The following is a 22,092-nucleotide window of genomic DNA, read 5'->3' as shown; positions in this document are numbered from 1 at the left end:
TGGGGGCCATCTTCACCCCTACATGCATTTCGTCTTTCTTCGACACGACTGCATCTACCGGCAGGACCAATGCAACGTGTCACAAAGCTCGCAGCGTACGCGCGTGGTTCGAAGAGCACCAGGATGAGTTTAGTGTACTCTCTTAGCCACCAAATACCCGGATTTAAACCCAATCTAAAATCTTTGGGACCACCTCGGTCACACTGTATGCGCCACGTATCCTCAGTCGAGAAACATAGCACAGCTGGCCACGGCACTGGAGTCGCCATGGCTCCGCATCCCCGTCGGTACCTTCCAGAACCTGAATGACGGTCTTCCTGCAAGGTCTCACACAGGACTGTGCCTCAAAAGACAGTTATTCAACCTTTTGACCGGTGGTCACATTAATTGAGTGGACAGTGTATAACAGGGCTTCACAACATACGTGCTCGCGGAGCAAGCTGTGAGCAGCAAGGCGCGAGCACGGAGCAGCGCGAGCACGCTATCCCCACTACCGGACCAGAGCGGAGAGTGGGGAGAGTCACGTGGGGCACACAACAGCTGCCGCCAGATAATGTAAATCCGCCGCCACCTGCAGGGATATCACTCACGAATTATTACTGTGACAAATGAAACAAATAAAGGAGAATGTACACGTGCCACATAATTTTATTAGCTTACTGTATGCCTCTACATTAGTATTAATTTGTGAACTGTTACACAATAAAAGGTGCCACTGAAGTGTGGGATTCTCTGTTATCTTGTACTTTTTGCCCTTTACAATTGTGTCTATGTTCGGAGTAATTGTTCTTGTGCAGTTTAGCCGCAGCGTGCAGTTTAAATTTCGATCAGACAATGCGTTTCTCAGGCGCGTCTTGTTACATTTCATTGCAGAGAACAGTTATTCACAAACATACATGGAACCGAACATTGATATTATTGTAGCCGCCAGTTTGTGCAAACGAGGAAATCTATCCTGAGGGAAGTGTCTGTAAAATTCCAAAATGTTTTTCTTGTTCTGAAATTTGTCTCTGTATTCTCTGTCACACTGCAGGTCAATAATTCCTAGTTGCAGCTCAGGACGAATCCCTTCAATATTCGCTGAATATGCAGAGGAGAACAGATCAGAATCACTGTCTAGTGCTGTCAGATCTTGAAAGCGTTGATCAAATTCTCCCTTAAGGGCAACTAAACTATGTGAATAACGTTCACAGTCTTTGTGAACATCTTGCATGGATGATAATTTAGGAAAATGAGCTAGATATCCTGTTTCCAGCTGACTCACCCAAAGTGTCAATTTCATTTTAAAAGCTCGTATTCGATCTATGAAATGAGTAATTAGCAGATCTTTACCTTGTAGTGAAATGTTCAAAGCATTTAGATGGCTAGTTAAATCTGCTAAGAACGCGAGACCACATTTCCATGAAGGCTCTTTCAATTCAGTAACACACATGTTATTTATTTCTATGAACATATTTATCTCATCTAATAGGCAAACATTCGATATAATAATTCGCCACGACTAAGCCAGCGGACCTCGCTGTAATAAGGCAGGCTACCATACTGGCTTTCTACATCCTCAAGAAAGATTTTAAATTGTCTGTGTTGTAGCCCATGCTTCCTTATATAATTGGTTGTATGAACAACAACACTCATCACATTTTTTAGAGTGATACTCTTTGCACATAAGTTTTCCTGGTGGATCAGACAGTGAACGCCCCTTATTTCATTCGGCACGGTCAGTTTTTGCATTTTCTCCTTCAACAGCGCAACGAAACCTAATTTTTTCCCTGTCGTCGCTGGTGCACCGTCTGTAGACACTGAAACTAAAGAATTCCACGACAATCCTATATTTTCAACACTTTCTTCAACACTACTTAAAATATCACCTCCGGTTGTAGTGTTCTTCATGGCTACTACATCGAGGAGCTCCTTCCTCACCTGAAGATCTCTATTAACACCTCTAATAAATGTGGAAAGCTGCGCTGTTCCAGTGATATCAACACTTTCGTCCAGAGCTAGAGAATACGCCATAAAATCTTTATAGATATTTGCATGCCGGCTCTGGACGTCGTCTGCCATGTCCTGTATGCGACGCATAATGGTCAGGTCAGATAATGGCAAAATCCGAAACTGTTCAACTTGAGATGGACACAAATGTTCCGCTGCAACTACCAAACATCTTCTATTAAATCGCCATCAGTGAAAGGGCGCAGGGATTTTGCTAAAAACAAAGCAATTTTGTAGCTCACTCTGAGAGCTGCCGCAGTTGATTTTTCTTCGTCATCCAGATCTTCTTCGGATAGCTTCCTTTTAAGTTTAATAACTTTCTGTGCACGATCTGGTCCATCACATTTTCCACTTCCGTAGTCTTCGCGTGGCACGACATATAATGTCGCTGCAAATTAAATTTCCTAAAAGAATTCAGCGTTTTGTGACATACTAAACATTTTGCAACACCATCTTTTTCTGTAAACAGATACAATTCCTCCCAATGGGAGTTGAACTGCGAAAGCATGGTTGGGGTTACACAACGGCGACTTGACATGATTCTTAACCAGCGAAGTGACTGTTAGAGCTGATCGTAGTATTTTTAACGTTACACAGTCGGCGCGAATTAAATAGGCACGCTGCGGTCCTATTCATATGTGCGCGCGCATTGCCCCTCCCTCCCCTCCCTCCCTACTCCGCGACCTTACACCTGCTCGCGAGCACGTGCCTGAGCAGACGCGAGTACTCGCGCTCAAAACCGGCCAGTTGTTAAGCCCTGGTGTATAATTAATAGTCATGTGTGTCCCATCGCAAAACTTCCCTACTAAATGGTGGAAAACATTGTTTTAAGGTTCGCACACATATTGTTTAGCCCACCAAGAACTCAATTCGTGTTAGTGCATTCGTCTGTGTTATGTCATGTACTTCACTCAGTTCTGCCATGGGTACTCCACTACAAAGCTGTTAGCACAGTTGTCGACACAGTAAAGTTGTACTTTTAATTATTCTTCTTCTCTGACATTGTTGCTGCTTTTCTCGCTTTAATAGGATACCGTGTTCCCATTGTGCGCATGTGTTCGTCCTCTGTTTGATACTTTCAAAAATGGTTCAAATGGCTCTGAGCATTATGGGACTTAACGTCTGAGGCCATCAGTCCCCTAGAACTCAGAACTACTTAAACCTAACTAACCTAAGGACATCACACACATCCATTCCCGAGGCAGGATTCGAACCTGCGACCGTAGCAGTCGCGTGGTTCCGGACTGACGCGCCTAGAACCGCTCGACCACCACGGCCGGCTGAACCTTTCACTTCTCCCCTAGTCGTGCCTTGTGGTCTCACAAAAAATAAAGAAAAGGTAAGCGTGCTTCTGACAATTGAATGGCCGGGATCGAATCTCGGTCAGACCATGGAATTCTGAATTTGCCTTTAACCTAGCCTTCACCTTTCATAACGTAAAGATTCGCCAGCAACGAGATGTGGTTCGGATTCCACGTTAAAGGGTACGTCCCCTTTCTCTGGTAGAACTACTAGGGTAGCTTAGGGATACACAACTCTCCGAAGCGGCGTCCAATAGAAAAACTTCACTCTAGTAGCTGGAGTTCCTTCTGTCACTACGTCACCGTTAACTAACAGGCATATGAAAGGATGCACGTCACCAATCTGTGACCGCTGATATCTGTTTCTTTTCCGGTACATGAGGCGTAAAATGGCAGGTCTTGCAAACAGGCGAAAGTCACATCCATGCCGATCTATGTATGATATCAGCAGTTATGAAAAGGATGGGCGGATGTTGGCTGTATGGTGTGTTTCCACTTCTCACAATCTAACATTCAACGTCTTATGTTGGACGAGGATTTGAGCCCCAGTCCTCGCGACTACGACCCAGTGTCCTAAGCACTGGGTTTCCTCGCTCGATCTATCAGTCCAGGCAGATGGGAAGATAAATTCGTTACATCTCGATGTTTACGCCAAGGAATTAAAGAAAGCTGGAATTCGTTTTATTTTTTGAAAGCTTTTACGATCTTGAAATTTTTTATCGTTAATAGATAGATGTTTTTGGAAAAAAAGAGGTGTTTCTCTATGCGATGGCAGTATTTGTATCAAAGGTTACTACTGTGCCAAGTAGATTTGAATTGAGAGGAGTTTGTTCTGATATCGGCTTGTAGTATGTGTAAATCCTGGGACAGTGCGGGAAAAGCAGATACATTATATGTCGTAATTAGTTAAATGTTGCGCAAGAAGTTCAAATGGTTCAAATGGCTCTGAGCACTATGGGACTCAACTGCTGAGGTCATTAGTCTCCTAGAAAGTAGAACTAGTTAAACCTAACTAACCTAAGGACATCACAAACATCCATGCCCGAGGCAGGATTCGAACCTGCGACCGTAGCGGTCTTGCGGTTCCAGACTGCAGCGCCTTTAACCGCACGGCCACTTCGGCCGGCCGCGCAAGAAGTATTGTTTACTGACCACTGTGGTAGTTAGGCATTAAACACCGTAGGACAGTTACTTCGTACTCTTCATTCCTACCCGGTGACTTTGGTGCAAGGTGATACGCGGCTGGACGCTCGACAGCTGCCTCAAAAAGTAATATTACCTTAACGTTCGCGATTGGCTGGTAGCGAGTCAGTAGCTTCCTCACGCGCGTGCCTACCGTCCCAAAGCCACCGCCGCAAGCACGGAGGCAGAAGATAGGTGCGCTCGGGCGCATGCGCGGTGACGTCACGAGCTTGTGCCCGAGTCGCCTCAGGCAAATTTACGACTGCCAGCTGTCAGCAGTGAGTAGCCGACAGCGATAGGGGTTGCACGCAGGAAGTGGAGGGGAGGACGGCTCGACGCACTCCGCAGCTTCTTTGCCTGCTACGCGACGCTTGCTGCTTGCCGAGTGCAGGTGGGCGCAGCAAGTTTTTGCTCTTGCATTTAAGTTACCAGCGACTATCCCTTCAACCTATAGTGTCTGCTTATGATTCGGCTGCGGAAACTGTGTTCTTAAGTGGTTACCAGTTTCCGCATTTCACTATACGTTTATTTCTTTCTTCTTCTTTTTTTTTTCTTTTCAATGACAACGCATCCTGTAATCATTGTCTATTCTTTCTGCTGGCAATGACTGCACAACAGTCTGCAAATTCGTTTCTTTTTTTAAGACACAGATGTGCTGATTGCCTAAACGGTACTGTGTAACCGCATCCTTTGTCCACAATGTTAAGAAATAATTTTTCTCTCGGTAAACAACGCAAGAGCTGTTCCGCGCTTTTCATGCTGAAGAAAATTAGCGTGATTCTAGCTACTAGTGGTTTTATGACAGTATTTGGGAATTCCCTTCGTTCTAGAACCATGCAAGGCACAGATACGCTAACTCCTGCTTCTCAGCGGAAATTTGGGATTATAGTTGTCCATGAATTATACTTTTTTATGCAATTTCCCTTGGTTTGTTCCTGACCGTCTCTTATCCTGAAAGACGTTTGTCTTCTTACACCTCTAAATATGTTTCTTGAACAGATATTCTGCGTTAAGGTTCTGCAGGCCTCGTCCTCCGACGATGATACATGCGCTACTGCACTTTGTGAGCAGTAATTTCACAGTAAAAGATAGCTCATTCTTAGCAGACTTCGATATAAAGAGTTAAGTCATTTCAAATCGTTCGGATGTGTTCACTCTTTTCAGTCTCAGGTTTGAACTGATTCCGGTGTGAAACCTTTCCTGACATCCCTCTCCAAAAAGTTAACTCCAGAGCACTTATGTTGTAAGTATCCAAACAAGGGAAACAGATTTCCAATGTTGCGCACTTAGATAAGCATCACTAATGCATATACGATGAACAGCGGAGCACATTATGAATGAAGCGATGGCCTTCTGTACGTTTTTGTATTTTCAGTAAATGCCACTACCTCTAACATGGTACAGTGCAATGTGGAAAAGGTTCTTAAATAGCTGTGTACTCAGCTGATTAAGCTCTGCACAAACTAACTGTGTAGCTACTAAGTGTACTTACATATCTGAGAAACGACGGTGTGCAGATCACTATCAGATGCCGTTTGATAAAATTTTCTTTGCCTCCTTTAGATTTATAATGATATGGAGTAAAAACAGAAATTCTCAACTAACACCTAGTTAGTTGCCCCTGCGACTTGTTGAATGTAGAACGGGATTTGCTAACTCATGGTGGGAGAATAAGCGACGAAATCAAGAAACTTAAATCTGTCATTGACTTGTATTGTTCTCAATAAATCTTTCAAATTTGACATTGTAGAAAACTATTTTGTGGCGTTTTTGTATTTTATGTCGTCACAGACTCCAAAGCTATAACGAGTTTCGCTGGATTTTTTTAAGTAAATCCGCGACGTACGTGTATGTAATAGCAATTCTTCGAAACATTTAAAGACTTTTTTTAAGAGGCAATTTACGTGCACACAAAGCTAGCTACAGACAAATGCTTTTGGGAACTACCGAAGTCTGTGGAGTGAGAGAAATGCATTCGCCCCTCTTCGAGCCATCTCTGGTGCGTGGGGGTAACCTGTGAAAGGCAAAGAAGGCCCGATAAGAACCTTAGTCTGACGCACATCCCGCTGCGTAGTAAGAGATTAATTCCGAAAACAAGTTTAAACGAGCATAAAATTGGCCAATAAGATTTTATGTTCTGCCAAAGCGTCAGACGTACTGCTAGCTATGCTTGCTTTCACTTTGTTAAATGACAGATAAAAGCAGCTCCTGAATGTTTATTTCCAGTAGAATATAAGAACCTCGCGATTGGCCGATTGCATCTTTACTGACCATAGCTGGCGGGATTGCTGCATAAACCACGGTGTGCGATAACAGTGAATAGAGCATTAAGGCGGAGAATGAATGGAACTTGTTTCAATGTACTGGCTTTCGGAACGTGCCTATATGGCTGTCTGAGTAGTGGAATCTCAGTTAAGAGGACACGAACGTGAGGACAACACAACGCCCAGTCCTGATGGGGAGAAGGTATCCAACCCTGCCGAGAATCGAACCCAGCCCCCTTCAGATAGCAATACGCCGGCGCTGACCGCGCAGGTTCCGAGACGGACTGTGATTGGAATTTCTACACAATAAGCATTATTAGAAAGTGGTCCGTGATGCGAAATGAAAATCAAAGAAACCCGTAGTAATAAGGAATATGACAATACGTTGTAATTGCGGTATGGTCTTTCTTAGACGTGTTGGAACTGCGAATTTAACTGTACAGATAACACGTGCAACGCAGTTAGTCCAGTTTTGGCTTGACTGACTTATTATAGGCATATAAAATATATCGTAGACACACAACTTATAAATTAGTTAACTCTATCCATACACTCACTCGTAGTTGACGCAAGATTTAGCACTGAGCAAATTTTAAATGTATCTTTTATGTGTGTTTTACAAACAGACAAGTTCCACCCTTACATTGCTTGACTGTCTGTAAAATAGAGAGGAGGGGGAGGGCTTTTGTCAGTAATGAGGAAGACAACGTTTCCGTTATTAGTACAGACTTATTTTACTCGCTGTCAGTACAGATTCCTTCCTCTTGTTGCAAAAGCTGAGCAGTTGCGGGTCGCTCTAATTACGACGCTGTCAATAGAACGTCAAACGTAAGCAAAAAGCCATATTAACTAGTGAGATTTTGTCACTTCGCCACTTCGACCTGTTTGCGTATCACCAAAGCGAAAGCGAGGCATTCGTAATCTCCTACCACACCTGTTCTGAAAGATCGCAGATCCAACTTAGATTTACATACGAAAATGGAAGATGTTGCAATGGTTACCTCTGCTTATCACCCATCAACTACCCCATTTTTTCCCGTATCCTAACGTTTTCACATAACCTAAGTGAAAAATGTGGTGCCTTTGATGTGTTAGGTACAATGCGCGTGTTTAGAATAATGACATTTTTAAGTGACTAGTAATTGAAAAAGGATTGCCTATGCTGCTTTAAAACATAAAATTGTACGAAATCTGACGTACCGGAACTAAATGTCCTATAGTTTACTATACAAATTAGAATCCGACTTAGCCACGGTACTGGTGTATCGTTAGGACGTCAGCTCCTAAAACAAGGAAACTTCTGTTTCCGAAGTGATGGAAAACTGGGACATCATGATAACGAGGAGGAGTGTGAGAAAAGGTAGCCCACTGCACTGTTACCGACCTGTTTTATACCAGCAATTCCCATCAAATGAACAAAATCGAAACTAAGGAATTCTTGGTTGCTCTGAAAAGATGTCCAAAATATTGACTTCTGGACCATACAGATACATTTCCAATCTATCTTTTCATTATCATAGCATATTATTACATTACTTGTTACTATAAGTTTCTTTAATTTTCGTTTCGCATCGTGGACCATTTATTATTATTATTATTATTATTATTATTATTATTATTATTATAGTTAAATTCTTTCTTCGCCTTAATCTGGTCACTGTAATCTTGAACTATTTTGTATCGAAAGGTGCTGTTGGCTGTGGGAATTCAGGAAACAATCTGGCAGTAGCGGTAGGGGTGTCATTATATTGCAGACAAAGATTTGGTATCTGCTTATATATGTGATTTAAATAACGGAAAGGAAACGCTGCTGGTAGAATGTTTGGACACTTTAGGAGGACATAAAACCTTATTGCTTGATTTTATGACGTTCGTTTAAACTGTTATATTTCTAGAATTAATCTTCTGCTACGCACTCGAGTGTGCAGTGTTCTGAATATTCCTGACAGTAACACTGTGTGTCGGAATTGGGCTCGGATTTGGCCCTTATCTTTCATCGAAAATCGCCTTAACGACTGAGCTATCCAGGCTCAACTCGCGACGATCTTCGTTTAAGCAGAAGGTTCCATAGCGGTAATAAAATACTGAACCCATATTCAGCACAATGTATATATTTTAGATATATTATAAGGTAATACTTAATATTAACTTCTAATTTAAGCACTGACAAACGATATATACTTCCATTTTGGAAATGTTGTCTCACTGAAAATTAAGTTTGTGCTGAGGTCATCGATCTCTAAGCTTACACAACATTTAATCTAACTTAAACCGACTTACGCTAGGAACGACGCACACCCACGCCCGAGGGACGACTCTAACCTCCGACGGGGGGAGCCGCGCGGACCGTGACAAGACGTCTCAACCCGCACGGCTGTTAATAAAAAAGTTTAAGGCATTAAAACTACCTGTCACAAATGAAATTTTTTAGTTGCATTTGCACAGCGAGTAAAATCTTTTCTCCAGGAAAGTAAATAGATGTCGTTTTGTGTTCCTTCACAAAAAGAAACGTAACCCGCGGAAATCGCTTTATGGTAATGTGTGATGACTCTTAGCAGAGGAAAATGCTGTCTCTCGACGCAGGTCTTTGTCAGTTACGCTGGTCAGCCTCAGTTACGATTCTAGGTGGTTACTGCAGTTAAGTAAGCGGTAGTATGGTGGATAACCGTTCCGCCACAGTTACGTATTACACGTCTAGAAAGAATACGGAAATAAATTGTGTACAAACCTGCTAACGCGCCAATAGGTTTACACACCTGTCGATTTAACGTGAGTCGTCTGGCTTAAAAGTAACGGTCACAGGTGGACGCTTCTACAGACAAAAAATATACACACGTAAAGGAAGATTCCAAATTCGGCATCTCTCCAATGTGTCGAGCTACTTGGAAATTTACACTCCTCTACCACTCCCCAAACCATTCTCTATCAAATTCTGCACCTCCCTGAAATCAATTTTTAAACTTCTGTAACCAAATGTTGAGCGTGGCACCGCGTCATACTTAAGCCAGTGGATATTGAGCGGAAAAAGTCAGACGACGCATTTAACAGTTTAAACTGAAGGACGTCACTTCACAAGTTCCCATATTTTTCTAAATACAAGCGGTACGTCAGTGACACACACGATAGATAGTAGCCTGAAATCCTAGCCTAATTATACTAAGTGTAAAATGGAAAATAGTTATTGTATCCGGAAAAATCACTAAAATTACCATGTCTAAGTTCCACGGTGTTTCCTAAGCATGCAGCCTTGTGACGAACATGAAGCAGGCAACGATTTGACACAATCGGGAATTTATTTTAAGAAATGAAATGATTTATTTTGTGACTCCGAAAGACACTCAGAATATTCTCCTGATTTAAATGCTAAATATGAATTATTCATTACTAAAAATCTCAAGTTTATGCGGAACCATTAATTTTATAAAATAGTAATGGACGTGCACTTCTGCTTATGGTCATGTCAAGCCCAGTTAAAACCGTGTTACAAGTACCGTACCTTCGAATTAGAGAAAGCAGTTCATTTATTTTTAGTATGCGCTGTGATTGTTAAAATACGATGCAATGGAAGTCTGAGGTAGACAACAGATTAGAATATGGATCTCCCTATTCTTGTGAGTGCTCGACTTTACCAATTACGCCATTCACGTTCCCATTCCGGATGGTTAAGTTCTAATAGTAACATTTGACTGCACATAGTTTCTCTGAATGTATCATCAGAAGTTCTTCAGCAACTAAAAAAAATGTGCATCAGAGGGAAGGTTGATGGTCCTTAATGCCGCCACAATGGATTGTGCTATTCAAAGCGAAGGAAGCTGTTAATGGCCCAAGAAAACGCGGAGAAAATTTGAGGCAAATATGCCACCTTGTGAATTTGAGTATGTTCGGTGTGGTGGATTTGTGGCTTTTCTGGTAAAAGCGACCGCTTGCGAAAACCTAGAGTTCGATTTTAGGTTCCATTGTCTGAAACCAAATCAAACGGCTACTTTGTAACAATATTGCAATATTTAGCACCTGCTTTTATGTCTCATAGCATGTTCTTACAAATGAACTAGTACCATCAAAGTATTAGAACATTATGCAGCTTTATTACGAATAAGGAGACTGTCATAAAACTGAAATAAAAATTTAATTCCACAATTCGTATACACTGAAACCGTTACCAGGGTACTTTCACTCTTGTTTTCACTAGGTAGGAAGATTAAGGCAAGCGTTGTTAAGTTTTTACCATCTTTCGATTCATGTTTTTCTTCAAAACTTCGAAAATATCCCCAATTTTATGCCCGCATTGTGTTACATCAACGCTGTATTGTTTGCAGGGCCTTAAAAGTACTGAACTGCTCATAATGCTTAACAGTATTGCTCTTCAACATAGTTTCCTTGGGCATTAAAACGCCTCAGAAGTCCTAGCAGCATTTATGAAGTGAAAGAAACAAAGGTACCAATATTTGTCGAATAGTTACGAAGAACAGTCGTCATAAGTTTCCACGGTGGAGCAGATAAAGGTAAAATTAAGGAGAATCGTTACGGCAGCGGCTGGTTTATTAGATGCTGATACAAAGTGTAAGACGGAGCCCTAGAAAAGCTGTTAAATAGTGAGACGTGCTGCTATAACGTGCGCGTGTTCTGAGCGCTTTTCGTGCTAGCGCACCGTGCCTTTCGAACTCAAAACTCAAGTCAGGTACATATATCTTTAAATTACATCCGATGCATTGAGGTACTTACACAGCTAAGGGTCCCCCCCCCCCCCAGGGGGTCCACAACTCTTTTGTGGATACGTGCGTAGCGAGCACGGGACCCCGAGCTAATGTGGCCCTCCTTCCTTTCCGGGCTGCATACCTTCCCTTTCCTCATCCTTCCCCCTCCCCCATCTTCGCCCCCCCCCTCACCTCTGGCTCTTTCCTTCCCTTTCTCCCCCTCTGGGAGTATGGTTTGTGCCTACTTCCGGAGACGGACGCTCTAAACTATTACAAATTCCTTGCTTTCTATACTTGCAAGTCTTCGTCCTTCCTCTGTCCTTCTCTTTTCCGTCCCGCTTCTCTCTGCACTTTTCTCCGCTGCGGCGTTTGAGACCCCTCTTCTTTCCTTTTCCTTTCCCTTTCTCTTTTTTCCTCCCTGTGCGTGTCTGAAGGCCGACCCACGCACTTCCATGCGCAGCCGGTACGGGGTAACGCGTAATTCCCCGCCCCGGGTAGACAGGTAGGACACGTACGTACCCCCTGGTAACGGCCAAGCCCAGGGAGGGGTGATTACCTGAGCTGATACCTTCCGAAAGTGCCGATTGGTCCCTCCGTCCGTTTGTCGGGAGGTGTGACCTGAGGTGTGAACAATCACCTAAGGCGGGAGTGCCCTCAGTCAGGGCCCCCACAAGGGAGGAGCGCGCCATTGGAGACGCTGGTAATCATGGGGGATTCTTCCGCAATGGTTTCCTCACCTTCCACTATGTCTGCTCACAAACGTAAGTATACTGAGTCTCAGCCACAGACAGTTCTTCCATCGTTGCAACAGTTCCTTGTTGTTTCTCTGTCTGACGAAGGTCACGACTTCTCCACGGTCAACCCTTTCATTATTCAGAAAGGTGTCGACGCAATTGCAGGTCCTGTAAAGTCTTGTTCCAGATTACGGAATGGCACCCTGTTGTTAGAAACAGTCAGTGCCCTCCAGGCACAAAAATTGCTGCGTACTTCTCTGCTCCACACCTTCCCTGTCCGGGTGGAACCGCACCGTACCGTAAATTCCTCGCGTGGAGTCGTTTATACACGCTCCCTCGATGGTTTGTCTGACGAAGAAATTCAGCACTACCTGTCTGACCAGGGCGTAACGGCTGTTCATAGAGTTATGAAAAGGGTTGACACGAACATCATTCCAACCCGCACTGTCTTCTTGACATTTGACAAAGTTCAACTCCCATCAAAAATCAAAGCAGGCTATGAGATAATTTCCGTTCGCCCTTATGTCCCAAACCCTACGCGTTGCTATCGGTGTCAGCGGTTCAATCACACCAGCCAGTCCTGTTCCAATCCGGCCAAATGTGTTACGTGTGGCAAGGATGCCCATGAGGGTGCTTGTCCACCTCCATCCCCTCGCTGCATCAACTGTATGGGTGACCACGCTGCTTCCTCTCGAGATTGCCCCGTTTTTAAGGACGAAAAGCTCATCCAGGAAATAAGAGTGAAGGAAAAGGTGTCGACCTTTGCTGCTCGAAAATTATTCGCCAGTCGCACGCCCACCGTGCCTCAGACAGGAAATTACAGCACTGTCCTTGCTTCTCCTCGGCCAACAAAGGAGGCGGCCATGCAGACTTCCGACCTCACCTTTAGTGCCACAGTCGTCAGATCGGCCAGCGCAAAGATCGCCCGTTCAACCTCACCACTTTCGCCTGCACACTCTATGGCTCACCCTTCGTCGGGTTCTGCTAAATCTCGAGCCCAAAAGTCAGACGCCAAGTCTTCGAAAAAAGAGCATACTCGTGAAGAGTTTTTACGTACCACAACTTCACAACCATCGGTTCCTCCTTCATCTAAACATCATACTTCCAAGAAGGCTACAAAGAAACCCAGTTCCTCTCCTTCTCCGCCAAGGCGTGTCCCATCTACAGCACCACCTGGCGGAAATCGCCCTCGGCCGTCTTCTATGTCGCCGAGGCGCACTGCTGGTGGCCGGTCAACCGGCCGATCGCTGGTGGCAGGGGCTGCTCCTGACCAACCTATGGATCAGGATCTTCTGCCTTCGGCTGAATGCCATTCCATGCTGTCGGTCGCAAGCTCTGAGCAGTCGTTGAGTTGACAGCACCCTTGGTCACATTCCTCCATTTTCTGTTCACCCCATGTCCATTATCCACTGGAATTCCGCGGCATTCGAGCCAATCGGGATGAATTGTCGGTCCTCTTACGATCCTACTCGCCGGTCATCTTCTGTCTTCAGGAAACAAAGCTGCGTCCCCATGACTGCTTTGTTCTCCCTCATTTTCAGTCCGTCCGATATGATCTCCCCTCTGTTGAAGGCACTCCAGCCCATGGAGGACTCATGATTCTTCTCCATGATACTCTCCATTATCACCCAATCCCCTTAAACAGTTCTTTCCAAGCTGTCGCCGTCCGTCTTTCCCTTTCTGGATACACGTTCTCTCTTTGTACTGTATACATTCCATCATCCACACCAATGGCACGAGCTGATCTCCTTCATCTTCTTGGTCAGCTTCCACCCCCCTACTTGCTGGTTGGGGACTTCAATGCCCACCACCCGCTTTGGGGATCTCCACATCCTTGTCCACGTGGCTCTCTATTGCTAGACGTCTTCTACCAATCGGATCTAGTTTGCCTCAACACTGGGGTCCCCACATTTTTGTCTGCCTCCACGACAAATTTATATCATTTGGACCTTGCGGTCGGTACTGTTCCGCTAGCTCGGCGCTTCGAATGGTTCGCCCTTGATGATACACACTCGAGTGACCACTTTCCATGTGTCCTTAGACTGCAGCCTCCACTGCCATATATGCGCTCGCGACGCTGGAAATTTGCCCAAGCCGATTGGACACTTTTTTCGTCTCTAGCGACATTCGATGACCGTCGCTTTCCCAGCGTCGACGATGAGGTCACACACGTTACCGACGTTATTCTTACAGCTGCGGAACGTTCAATACCACGCACCTCCGAAATGCCCCGGCGCCCCCCAGTTCCTTGGTGGAACGAGGCATGCTGTGACTCAATACGTGAGCGGCGACGTGCTCTTCGCATTTTCCGTCACCATCCTACTTTGGCCAACTGTATCCGCTATAAGCAGCTCCGTGCGCGATGCCGTCGCGTCATCCGCGATAGCAAGAAGGCAAGCTGGAAATTCTTTATTAGCTCATTTAACACCTTCACTCCCTCCTCGGAAGTTTGGAGTCGGCTTCGACGGTTCTCAGGCGCGCCTAGTTTCTCCCCGGTCTCTGGGCTCACTGTCGCGCATGATACCTTAGTGGACCCCGTCGCAATTTCTAACTCGTTGGGTCAGCACTTTGCTGAGATTTCGAGCTCTTCAAATTACCCGCCAGCGTTTCTCCCGAAGAAACGTGCAGCAGAAGTGCGACATCTTGCTTTCTCCTCTCAAAATCACGAAAGCTACAATACTGTTTTCTCCATGCGGGAACTCCAACATGCCCTCTCTTCTTCTCGCTCCTCCGCCCCAGGACCGGATGGTATCCATGTCCAAATATTGCTGCATTTATCAACCCCTAGTCTGCGTTACCTCCTTCGCCTTTATAATCGAATTTGGACCGACAGTACCTTTCCCAGACGGTGGCGGGAAGCTATTGTCGTTCCCGTTCCGAAACCTGGAAAGGACAAACATCTCCTCTAGCTATCGCCCCATTTCTCTCACGAGTAGTGTCTGTAAGGTTTTGGAGCGTATGGTGAATTACCGTTTAGCTTGGTGGCTGGAATCCCGCAGTCTTTTAACACCAGCCCAATGCGGATTTCGGAAGCATCGTTCTGCAGTTGACCATCTTGTTGCTCTCTCCACTTATATCATGAACAATTTTCTCCGGAAACGCCAAACGGTAGCAATATTTTTTGATCTGGAGAGAGCATACGATACCTGTTGGAGGACAGGCATCCTACGCACACTGTTCTCTTGGGGCTTTCGAGGCCGGCTGCCCCTTTTTCTTCGCGAATTTATGGCAGAGCGCACTTTTAGGGTGCGGGTGAACACTACTCTCTCCCGTACTTTCTCCCAAGAAAACGGGGTACCCCAGGGATCTGTGCTGAGTGTTGTACTGTTTGCCATCGCCATAAATCCAATTATGGATTGTCTCCTTCCTGATGTCTCGGGCTCCCTCTTTGTGGACGATTTTGCGATCTACTACAGCTCTCAACGGACCAGCCTTCTTGAACGACGTCTTCAAGGATGTCTCGATCGCCTCCACTCGTGGAGCATCGAAACCGGCTTCCGTTTCTCACCCAGTAAGACCGTTTGTGTCAATTTTTGGCGACGTAAGGAGTTTCTTCCGCCCTCCTTACATCTAGGTCCTGTCAACCTTCCGTTTTCAGACGTCGCTAAATTCTTGGGTCTTATGTTTGACAGAAAACTGTGCTGGTCCTCCCACGTTTCCTATCTTTCGGCTCGCTGTCTGCGATCGCTTAACACCCTCCGTGTCCTGAATGGTACCTCCTGGGGAGCGGACCGAGTGGTCATTCTCCGCCTCTATCGCGCCTTAGTGCGCTCGAAATTGGATTATGGAAGCATAGTCTACTCCTCTGCTCGGCCGTCTATTCTTCGGCGTCTCGACTCTATCCACCACCGTGGATTACGTTTAGTGTCTGGAGCTTTTTACACTAGCCCTGTGGAAAGCCTTTATGCTGACACTGCTGAACCTCCCCTGTCCAATCGGCGAGCAGTCCTCCTGAGTCGTTATGCTAGCCATCTGTCTTCCATGTCTGCTGATCTACCCCATGACCTTTTTTTCGACGCCTCCTTCGATGTAGGGTATGAAGGCCGCTCCTCCTCCCTACTACCCCCGGGAGTCCGCTTCCGTCAACTGCTCCATTCTCTTTCCTGCCGCTTTCCTAAAACCTTCTTGACAACTTGGGGTACAGCACCGCCTTGGCTCCGTCCCCGGATCTGCCTGCTCCGTGACCTTTGTCAATTTCCCAAGGATGGTACCCCTACACTTGTTTATCGTCGGGCATTTGCTGCTCTATGTGCAGAAATGACGGACGCCTCATTTATTTACACCGACGGCTCGAAAACATCGTTAGGTGTAGGGAGTGCCTATATTGTTGGCGACACCCCAAAATACTGTAAAATATCTGGGAGTATGCGTGCGGAACGATTTGAAGTGGAATGATCATATAAAATTAATTGTTGGTAAGGCGGGTACCAGGTTGAGATTCATTGGGAGAGTCCTTAGAAAATGTAGTCCATCAACAAAGGAGGTGGCTTACAAAACACTCGTTCGACCTATACTCGAGTATTGCTAATCAGTGTGGGATCCGTACCAGATCGGGTTGACGGAGGAGATAGAGAAGATCCAAAGAAGAGCGGCGCGTTTCGTCACAGGGTTCTTTGGTAATCGTGATAGCGTTACGGAGATGTTTAACAAACTCAAGTGGCAGACTCTGCAAGAGAGGCGCTCTGCATCGCGGTGTAGCTTGCTCGCCAGGTTTCGAGAGGGTGCGTTTCTGGATGAGGTATCGAATATATTGCTTCCCCCTACTTATACCTCCCGAGGAGATCACGAATGTAAAATTAGAGAGATTAGGGCGCGCACAGAGGCTTTCAGACAGTCGTTCTTCCCGCGAACCATACGCGACTGGAACAGGAAAGGGAGGTAATGACAGTGGCACGTAGAGTGCCCTCCGCCACACACCGTTGGGTGGCTTGCGGAGTATAAATGTAGATGTAGATTTAGATCGCTTTCGGCTTCCCGACCAGTGTTCGGTTTATACTGCGGAGCTTTACGCTGTTCTCCAGGCTGTCCACTACATCCGCCGCCATCAGCGGATACAGTACGTTATCTGCTCAGATTCTCTCAGCTCTCTCCTCAGTCTCCAAGCTCTTTACCCTGTGCACCCTCTGGTCCACCGGATTCAGGACTGTCTGCGCTTGCTCCACCTGGGGGGCGTCTCGGTGGCGTTCCTCTGGCTCCCGAGACACGCTGGTATCTGTGGGAATGAGGCGGCCGATATAGCGGCCAAGGCTGCAGTCTCTCTTCCTCGGCCAGCTATTCAGTCGCTTCCCTTCACCGATCTACGGAGCGGTTTATGTCACAAAGTTGCTCATTTATGGCATGCGCATTGGTCAACACTTCCCCGTAATAAATTGCGGGAAGTGAAAGCCCTTCCTTGCGCTTGGACATCTTCCTCCCGAACGCGTCGTCGGGAGGAGGTAATTTTAGCTAGACTCCGGATAGGGCACTGTCTTTTTAGCCATCGACATCTTTTAAGCGGTGATCCTCCCCCACTCTGTCCCCACTGCTCTCAGCTGTGGACGGTACGACACCTTTTAATTGAATGCCCCTATTTTAATCCGTTACGCTCCCGTCTACAGCTATCGCCTGATCTATCGTCGATTTTAGCAGATGACACGCGCTCAGCCGACCGCGTTCTCCAGTTTATTAGTGACAGTGAAATGACGTCAGTCATTTGAAGCTTTTTTTTGGGGACAACCACCCCCTTTCTGTAGTGGATTTTTAAGCATTCCTTCTACTTTTAGTTTCTCCAATTTTATGACTTTGTTCCCATTGCTGCTGGTTTTCAATTTCGGTTTTTTACTGTCTTAAGTCACGGGCTGGGCGCTAATGACCATAGAAGTTTTGCGCCCTAAAACCACAAAAAAAAGCTAAGGGTCAACCATATCAGACTGTTGCGACGTTCACTCGAAATCTTCAAATCGCATTGTGTAGCATCTCTTCTCGCTAAAAAATGTCTTCCGATAAGGCAAGGCTTTGATTTCATGTGCTCAACTCGTTTGTTTTTTTATTTTTTATCGACTCAGACTTGCTGGTGAACTAACGGCAATAATGATAATCAGTGTAACGCCGCTGTAACAAGAATCGAACCCTTCCGTGTAGAATCATCATCCATTAACCATCTCCACTTTCCTAGATGTACTACAAGAACTTTTTCCATCCTTTTCAGCTGATGTACGAGTAGCATATATCACGGGAACTTTGCTGCAGCATGAAGTCTGCTACGTGAAGTCAGCTACTTGCTCTACTGTTGATGGCTCAGCTTCGAAGGACATACATAATACACTCCTGGAAATGGAAAAAAGAACACATTGACACCGGTGTGTCACACCCACCATACTTGCTCCGGACACTGCGAGAGGGCTGTACAAGCAATGATCACACGCACGGCACAGCGGACACACCAGGAACCGCGGTATTGGCCGTCGAATGGCGCTAGCTGCGCAGCATTTGTGCACCGCCGCCGTCAGTGTCAGCCAGTTTGCCGTGGCATACGGAGCTCCATCGCAGTCTTTAACACTGGTAGCATGCCGCGACAGCGTGGACGTGAACCGTATGTGCAGTTGACGGACTTTGAGCGAGGGCGTATAGTGGGCATGCGGGAGGCCGGGTGGACGTACCGCCGAATTGCTCAACACGTGGGGCGTGAGGTCTCCACAGTACATCGATGTTGTCGCCAGTGGTCGGCGGAAGGTGCACGTGCCCGTCGACCTGGGACCGGACCGCAGCGACGCACGGATGCACGCCAAGACCGTAGGATCCTACGCAGTGCCGTAGGGGACCGCACCGCCACTTCCCAGCAGATTAGGGACACTGTTGCTCCTGGGGTATCGGCGAGGACCATTCGCAACCGTCTCCATGAAGCTGGGCTACGGTCCCGCACACCGTTAGGCCGTCTTCCGCTCACGCCCCAACATCGTGCAGCCCGCCTCCAGTGGTGTCGCGACAGGCGTGAATGGAGGGACGAATGGAGACGTGTCGTCTTCAGCGATGAGAGTCGCTTCTGCCTTGGTGCCAATGATGGTCGTATGCGTGTTTGGCGCCGTGCAGGTGAGCGCCACAATCAGGACTGCATACGACCGAGGCACACAGGGCCAACACCCGGCATCATGGTGTGGGGAGCGATCTCCTACACTGGCCGTACACCACTGGTGATCGTCGAGGGGACACTGAATAGTGCACGGTACATCCAAACCGTCATCGAACCCATCGTTCTACCATTCCTAGACCGGCAGGGAAACTTGCTGTTCCAACAGGACAATGCACGTCCGCATGTATCCCGTGCCACCCATCGTGCTCTAGAAGGTGTAAGTCAACTACCCTGGCCAGCAAGATCTCCGGATCTGTCCCCCATTGAGCATGTTTGGGACTGGATGAAGCGTCGTCTCACGCGGTCTGCACGTCCAGCACGAACGCTGGTCCAACTGAGGCGCCAGGTGGAAATGGCATGGCAAGCCGTTCCACAGGACTACATCCAGTATCTCTACGATCGTCTCCATGGGAGAATAGCAGCCTGCATTGCTGCGAAAGGTGGATATACACTGTACTAGTGCCGACATTGTGCATGCTCTGTTGCCTGTGTCTATGTGCCTGTGGTTCTGTCAGTGTGATCATGTGATGTATCTGACCCCAGGAATGTGGCAATAAAGTTTCCCCTTCCTGGGACAATGAATTCACGGTGTTCTTATTTCAATTTCCAGGAGTGTAGTTCTTGGTAAAAAATAAAATGCTTCATGGATTTGGTTGTCCCACCTCAAAGTCCTAATTTGCTGGTAAACTGAGGTCCTCTTCAATTTTATTAGTGGTTTCTGCGGAAGATCGAGTATCGAGAGTTGTAATACTATCAGGGTGCTGAAAGTGGTGGTAGCGTCTCTCCATCCAGGTGTTCGTTCACAAGTGGCTATACGGATTAACGAGGTGCTGCATAAGGAGTCAAACAATATTTTTATAGATCCGTGTCTACAACCAGAGGACTACTCTGCATTTCACGACTTCCACTCTCGAACAGCATGCGGGAAAAACGATCACTTAAATGATTCCGCGCGGGCTATGGTCTCTTATTACGAAGGGCACTTTCCCTATTGGCCGGCCGCGGTGGTCTAGCGGTTCTGGCGCTGCAGTCCGGAACCGCGGGACTGCTACGGTCGCAGGTTCGAATCCTGCCTCGGGCATGGGTGTGTGTGATGTCCTTAGGTTAGTTAGGTTTAAGTAGTTCTAAGTTCTCGGGGACTTATGACCTAAGATGTTGAGTCCCATAGTGCTCAGAGCCATTTGAGCCATTTTGAACTTTCCCTATTTAACTGGGCGCCAACAAATATTTTCGCATTCGGAGGAGAAAGTTATTAAAATGTCGTAAAAAGATTCTGCCGCTATGAAAGTCTTTGTTATAATTACTTCCGGTGCAAGAAGTGTATCATCTCCGTGACACACTCCTCTATTACACAATAACGCAAAACGAGCTGTACTTCGAACTTTTTGGTGACTGTCAATTCTGTCTGCGGATCCCATTTAACCGAACTTCAACGGATTGCTGTTAGTCCTCGTATAGATCACCTCACACTTTCCATTATTTTGATTCAATTGCCACTTCTAGCACCATACGGATATCTTGTCTAAATTCTTTGCTTTTAGTTTTAATAGTCTGATGACTTTACTAGACGGTAAATGACAGCATTATCTGCAAACAATCTGAGGGCCGTTCATATTATCTCCTAAGTCATTTACATAGATTAGGAGCAGCAAAGGATCTAAAACACTTCCTTGGGAACGCAAGATACCACCTCGGTTTTCCTCGACGACATTCAGTCAGTTGCATTTCGCGGGTAATCCTGTTGCCGTGCAATACTCTTTCACTTACGGTACTTCCTATTCATTGGTTTCCGTTTTCAGCCCTGTAAGTTCTGGTCCCATTTTATGGTTTGACCTGCCACTTTCCAAATTCTACAGAAGTGCGGGCCATATGGGGAAGGACGCCTTACGTGGTGCATGAGTTATCCATACGGTCCTCAGATTCGGTCTCCTGGACCTCTTGTCATGGCTTTGCATCTCCACCTGCAGTTCAACTATTTGGGTGGGGACACTCTTTGGGGTATGTCATCTTCTTCCGTTGTCTCCTGCCCTCTTTCGCCCCAAAGACAATATTGGATTTCTTTGCGCCCAATATCCAGCATGGTAGCAAATCCATTGTGGTGGGCCCCTCATGTACCCATTTGGTGATAGCCCCCTGGTAACACAGTGACTCCATTGCTGATGCCTCAGCTGTAAACTATCCACGTATTCCAAGGAGTAGATGCCACTCTTCCTGGGGCATCAGGACTCCAGGCAATGGCAATCATGCCTGGTGGCCTTTGCTGTAGCTGGGTGGCGGCCGTGGGGAGAGACCTTGATCAGAGTGGGTAGCATCGGGGCAGATGACCCGCAATGATGCGGACTAAGTCCTCTTGCTGGTCACTGTATGGCGCCAGCACTCTCTAAGAACGGCAAGATGGAGTGCAATGTTGACAGATATGACCCTAAATCGTTTCCCTCCGGCACTACACCATGGGAGGAACGTAGTGTTGCAGAAAGAAGAGCCATATTCGCCTTGGTATTTAGTCTGTAGCAGAATGGACGGGGACTCCTTTCTACTTACGAAGCCTCAATTTTTTGTTGAACATCTTGAGGATAAGTTTGGGGAAATGAAAGTGCTGTCAAAGTTGAGGAGCGGTGCAGTCTTGATTCAGACAGCATTCCCAGCCGAATCCCAGGCGTTACGCGCTTGAAACCGAATGGGTGATATTTCTGTTTGTCACTCCCCATAATAGCCTCAACATGGTCCAGGGGATTATTTTCCATCGCTATCTCCTCTTGCAGTCTGACGACGAGCTCTGCGCCAATCTACAACGGCGGGGTGTTAATTTCATCAGGCGCG

At 46.4% G+C, this 22,092-nt stretch overlaps 1 protein-coding gene across 1 annotated transcript in view; it reads left to right on the top strand.

Moving 5' to 3' along the window:
- The first annotated feature begins 4,744 nt into the window (after positions 1–4,744).
- Positions 4,745–22,092, top strand: part of LOC126183494 (beta-1,4-glucuronyltransferase 1) — a 305,160-nt gene continuing 287,812 nt past the window's right edge. Inside the window, exon 1 of the mRNA XM_049925528.1 lies at positions 4,745–4,863. The gene's annotated coding sequence lies outside the window, so the exon portion shown is untranslated. The remainder of the gene's footprint in view (positions 4,864–22,092) is intronic.

This window comes from Schistocerca cancellata, chromosome 4 (assembly GCF_023864275.1).
Source record: "Schistocerca cancellata isolate TAMUIC-IGC-003103 chromosome 4, iqSchCanc2.1, whole genome shotgun sequence".
Classification (NCBI taxonomy): domain Eukaryota; kingdom Metazoa; phylum Arthropoda; class Insecta; order Orthoptera; family Acrididae; genus Schistocerca; species Schistocerca cancellata.
Note: the sequence above shows the minus strand (reverse complement) of the source record. Positions and strands in the feature narration are given on the sequence as shown.